The sequence below is a fragment of the Amphiprion ocellaris genome, chromosome 10 (assembly GCF_022539595.1).
Source record: "Amphiprion ocellaris isolate individual 3 ecotype Okinawa chromosome 10, ASM2253959v1, whole genome shotgun sequence".
NCBI classification, from domain to species: Eukaryota; Metazoa; Chordata; class Actinopteri; family Pomacentridae; genus Amphiprion; species Amphiprion ocellaris.
The window spans coordinates 24,201,544-24,207,543 of NC_072775.1; positions in this window are offsets into that span (position 1 = coordinate 24,201,544).

Genomic DNA, 6,000 nt, shown 5'->3' on the forward strand with positions numbered 1-6,000 from the left:
TTGAATTGAACTGAACTGAATTGAATCAGCAGGCAGCTGACATAGTGTTCATAGTGTGCCACTATCTTGCAATGATATGGAAATCCTTAACAAATCTGTGGATTCAGACTATAAGATGTATCACTGCCAAAATCTAATCACTTGGTCCTTATGTCATTTCTGGCCTTCCTGAAAAATTTCATCCAAATCCGTTACTTTTTGAGTAATGTTGCGCACAATCGTCATAACTCTGCTGCATTCCTTGGTGGAGTAAAGGTAGACAATGACAGAAAAGAGGATAATTAAAGAAAAACCGCTCAATGTCATGAGATGAGAATATTGGGAGGAAAGATAAATGATATCATGAACTGTCTATTATAGATTGACTGACTGTTCATCACAGAGGAAGATTTACTAGACTCATATCTACTCCCATTCATTTATACACTCATATATATTTTGACTCTTCATTAGCTCATCTGGCAGCAGGTGTTTTTCCGATACTGAGTCTGAGGCCTCATATTTTAAGCTGACATGGCAAAATGAAAATAGGTTGATTATTCACTGAAACAAAAAGAATCAGGAAATCCCAGAAAGGCATTGCATAGAGGATTGCATTTCATCTTTAATTTATTGTTGAGAAAAAAGGTCAGGCCAGGTGTCTGTGGATGATCACAAAGTGGGCTGTAGTCTATTGAACACAGCGGTTCTTAGCTGATGGAGGGTTTTTCATTACAAGAACCTCAAATGCACTAAATGCCATATCAGATACAGACATTAATCTGAAATTAGACTCGTAATGTGTTCTGGTATTTGAATACTCTGGTTGGAAGACTTTATTTCATAGTAATAAATAAATAAATAAAAATAAAGCAACAAAACTCTTAAAATATTAGAAAATGAGTTGATATTTACAAAACCAAATTTGCAAGTTGTTTGGTAGGAAAGTGTAGAATCACAGGGCCACCTAGTGGTTAGAAGCAGAGACTGACGTATGGTTTTGCAAAAAAGCTGCTGTGCCTTTGACATGCCTTTATATTCCATCCATCCATTATATATAACGCTTTATCCTCTGTAGGTCACAGAGGGGCTGAAGTCTATCCCAGCTGACTTAGGGTGAAGGCAGAGGACACTCTGAACTGGTCACCAGTCTATCACAGGGCTACATATAGAGACAAACAATCACACTCACATTCACACCTATGGACAATTTAGAGTTACCAATTATCCATCCATCCATCCATTATCTATACACCGCTGAATCCTCATTAGGGTCACGGGGGGCTGGAGTCTATCCCAGCTGACTTAGGGTGAAGGCAGAGGACACTCTGAACAGGTCACCAGTCTATCACAGGGCTACATAGAGAGACAAACAATCACACTCGCATTCACACCTACAGTCAATTTAGAATAATCAATTAACCTCAGCATATTTTTGGACTGTGGGAGGAAGCCGGTGTACCCAAAGAAAACTCACACATGCATAGGGAGAACATACAAACTCCACACAGAAAGATCCCTAGGCCCGGGCCGGGACTCAAACCTGAGATCTTCTAGCTGTGAGGCAACAGTGCTAAATTTTTCAAATGGGTCTGCAGCATGACATCCTCGTCTGGGCTTCAGTTTGGCTTTTAGCACTAACGTGACTGATGTTTAATAGACAAGAATGCAAAGACCTTCTACCTGTGAGGCAATGGTGCTAACAACCAAGCCACTGTTAAACTCAACCCCAATTTCAAAATGTCACATTTATTTGTCTATTTCAGAGAGCTGCTATTTCACAATTACATGTTTATTTATTTTCAAAGACTTTTATTTCACAATACCACATGTATGTGTTTTTTTTTTCAGTTATGGGCCCTGAGAAGCAGCCTGTTAGTGACCACGTGCACCTCAGGTCACAAAGCAATCAACCTGGGCCTTAAAAGTCAGGCTGCCCTCTTCGTGGGTTAGGGCTCATGGGCCGCATGTTTGACGCCAGAGGCACCAGTGGGTCCAATCTGGCCCACAAGACAACTTTGTAAAGTGTAAAACTCGATTCAATGGTTTTGGCAGCAGAACCAGCAGTAGGAGCAGCCGAGACTCTTGTATAAGTAGGTCAGAACAGTGTATTTTAAAAGAATATTTGAGGGCACAGCAGGTAGCAGTTTGGAGGGTCAGGGGTACATTACAGTCATATAGTACGCAATATAAAATTCAATGAATCACACTGATGGTGAATAACATAACAAATGGGAAAGAAGTTAAATGAACATCAGAGCATGAAGTATTCACTCATACAGACACTGGTCATTTGAAGTGTATGAACAAATCCTGACAATAAAATGTTTTGAGTGAGAAGGGAGAACCAGGGGGAACTTCAGGACAATGTGCAAATATACACTGCTGTTCAAAAGTTTGGGGTCAACCAGACAATTTCATGTTTTCCATGAAAGCTCACACATTTATTCATGCACAATTAGAACACAGGAGTGATGGTTGCTGGAAATGTTCCTCTGTACCCCTATGTAGATATTCCATTAAAAATAAGCCGTTTCCAGCTAGAATAGTCATTTACAACATTAACAATGTCTACACTGTATTTCTGATTCCTTTAATGTTATCTTCATTGAAAAAAATGATTTTCTTTCAATAATAAGGACATGTCTAAGTGACCCCAAACTTTTGAATGGTAGTGTATTCTGCTTAAAAAATCCTTGTGAATGCCATGCAATAATGATACATCTAGTAAATATATAAGTAATGATGAGGGAAGGGCTGAGTACATCGAGAGAGGTCCCCCAGCAGCCTAGGAGGCAAAAGTGCACGAATGCATTTGCAGACTAAAGGGTTGCCAATGATCAAACTGCACAAGTAATGAGGATATAACAGACAGAAAGGGCCACAGGCACTTTGGTGAAGGCTTTACCAATGTGGTACAGCCAAAGCTCAAGTTAATGTCTTATTTCTCTGGTGAATTAATATTGTGAGAATGAATGTAAATCTGCTACGATGCTAAAGTCAGCAAACACAAAAAACATGCAATAACAGATTATTTTTACTACATGGAGACAGAAAAAACAGTTTGTGTACACAGTATATCACCTTTTAAGTTGATGTGGTGCACGCAAAGTTTGGGATCACTAAAAAATGTCCTTATTTTTGAAAGAAAAGCAGTTTTTTTCAATGAAGATAAATTAATCAGAAATAGAGTCTAGACATTGTTAATGTGATAAATGACTATTCGAGCTTGAAACAGCGGATTTTTAATGGTATCTCTATATAGGAGTGCAGAGGCCCATTTCCAGCAACCATCACTCCTCTGTTCTAATGCTACATTGTGTTAGCTAATGTTGTTGAAAGGCTAATTGATGATTAGAAAACCCTTGCGCAATTATGTTTGCACATGAGTAAAAGAGTGCTTTCATGGAAAACGTGAAATTGCCTGGGTTGCCCCCAATTTTTTGAACTAGTGTATGTCACTAGTTCAGTTGAGAAAGTTAAAAAGTCAGTACTGCATTTATGTAAGCAGCTTCCAGGGTCATCATCTTGTAGATGCAGCTCACTGTCATGACTCACTGGGCCTTGTCATTGAACTGGGCTATTTCACCTGTAATTTTCTTCTTGTGTCAGGGCAAAATGTCTGCTGTGAAAAAGACTGATGTAATGATCAGGACTGATACTGGTTTAAAAAATGTAGTGAGTGACAGTGGAACATAATATTAATATAAACTGTCATTTAAAGGTTAAATCCCTGAAAATTAATGAATATGTGGTAGCTATGCTCAGAACTTATGTTGGTTAAAAGAATTTACTAATGACATTTTATGGCAGTGTTTTTGATGACAACATTTTTGTCTTTATAGACCTCTGTGTAAAAGTGAGACTGAAAGGTTGATAATACTGTTATAATTGCACGAAAAAGACGTAAAATAACTTTTCAAAACAAATCCCTTTTGTCGAACTTCGTGACAGTGCGACTATACCAGAACTATTAAATTGTATGTGGGATATAGTTTTGCTATTTAAAATTTAGGATGTATAAATATCAACTACAAGAGAGTTAAAAATAACATAATTAATTAATGACGTGTAGAACTTTACAATTTATTCATTAAATCTAAACCTCGGAACATATACCCTACCAGTCAAAAGTTTGGACATGCCTTCTCATCCAATGTTTTTCTTTATTTTTACTACTTTCTACATTGTAGATACATACTGAAGACATCAAACCTATGAAGCAAGATATATGGAATTATGGAGCAAACAATTGTGAAATAACTCTAAATAGGTTTTATATTTTAGATTCCTCAAAGCAGCCACCCTTTGCTTTGATGACAGCTTTGCAAACTCTTGGCCTCCTCTCAATGAGCTTCATGAGGTAGTCACCTGAAAAGGTTTTCACTTCACAGGTGTTCCTTGCCGAGGTAAATTTGTGGAATTTCCTGCCTTCTTCATGGGGTTGTGACCATCAGTTGTGTTGTGCTGAAATCAGGTTGGTACACAGCTGACAGCCCTAGTTGACAACTGTTAGAATCCATATTATGGCAAGAACCAATCAGGTTAGTAAAGAAAAACAACAGTGCATCATTACTTTAAGAACTGAAGGTCAGTCAGTCTGGAAAATTGCAAAAATCATCAAACGCTACGACGAAACTGACTCAAGAGGAACTACCCCAGGAAAGGAAGACCAAGAGTCACCTCTGCTGCTGAGGATAAGTTCATCTGAGTCATTAGTTAACAGCACTTCAGATTAGAGCCCAGATAAATGCCACACAGAGTTCTAGTAGCAGACACGTCTCTACATCAACTGTTCAGAGGAGACTGAACCAATCAGGCCTTTATGGTCAAACAGCTGCTAAGAAACCAATACTATGGAAAAGCAACAAGCAGAAGAGATTTGTTTGGGCCAAGAAAGGAATGGACATTAGACCAGTGGAAATCTGTGCTTTGGTCAGACGAGTCCAAATTTGAGATCTTTGGTTCCACCTGCTGCGTCCTTGTGCGATGCAGAAAAGGTGAATGGATGGTCTCTACATGCATGGTTCCCACCATGAAGCATGGAGGAGGAGGTGTGATGGTGTGGAGGTGCTTTGCTGGTGACACTGTTGGGGATTCATTCAAAATTGAAGGCACACTGAACCAGCATGGCTACCACAGCATCCTGCAGCAACATGCCATCCCATTCAGTTTGCGTTTAGTTGGACCATCATTTATTTTTCAACAGGAGAGTAATTCTAAACATATCCAGGCTGTGTAAAGGCTATTTGACCAAGAAGGAGAATGATGGAGTGCTGCATCAGATGACCTGGTCTCCACCGTCACCTGACCGAAACCCAATCCAGGTGGTTTGGGATGAGATGGACCACAGAGTGAAGGCAAAAGGGCCAAAAAGTGCTCAGCATCTCTGGGAATTCCTTCAAGACTGTTGGAAAACCATTCCAGGTGACTACCTCATGAAGCTCATGGAGAAAATGCCAATATAACCCAAATATAAAACATATTTTGATTTATTTCACACTTTTTTGCTTACTACATAATTCCATGTGTTTATTCATAGTTTGATGCCTTCAGTGAGAATTTACAATGTAAATAGTCATGGAAATAAAGAAAAACCATAAAATGAGAAGGCATGTCCAAACTTTTGACTGGTAGTGTACATTTCACAGCCTGGAGGTGTGTTTGCAAAAGTTTTACTTAACTGATAGTTTTAAAGGAGGTCCAGCCCAGTATTGTTACGGAGCAACGTGATTTTACGTGTAGGTTATCATTTGAAAGTGAAAAGGTCCCGCATGTTGTCTCCTGTGATTTGTGTGTGTATGTTTACAAAACAGCCTAATCGCTTTAGACAAACATAGGACAAGCCATTCATGCTTAACAAGATGAGGGTCAAGTGGGGGTTCGTGCCGTTTTCTAAGGTGTTTCCCATAAACTCGTTGTAATTAGTTTAGAGTACCATAATCACATTATTTGCTGAGCCACGAGGGCGCGCAACAGGGTTGTGCACTTGCGCGTTCCAGCATTTGCAGCCACATACTC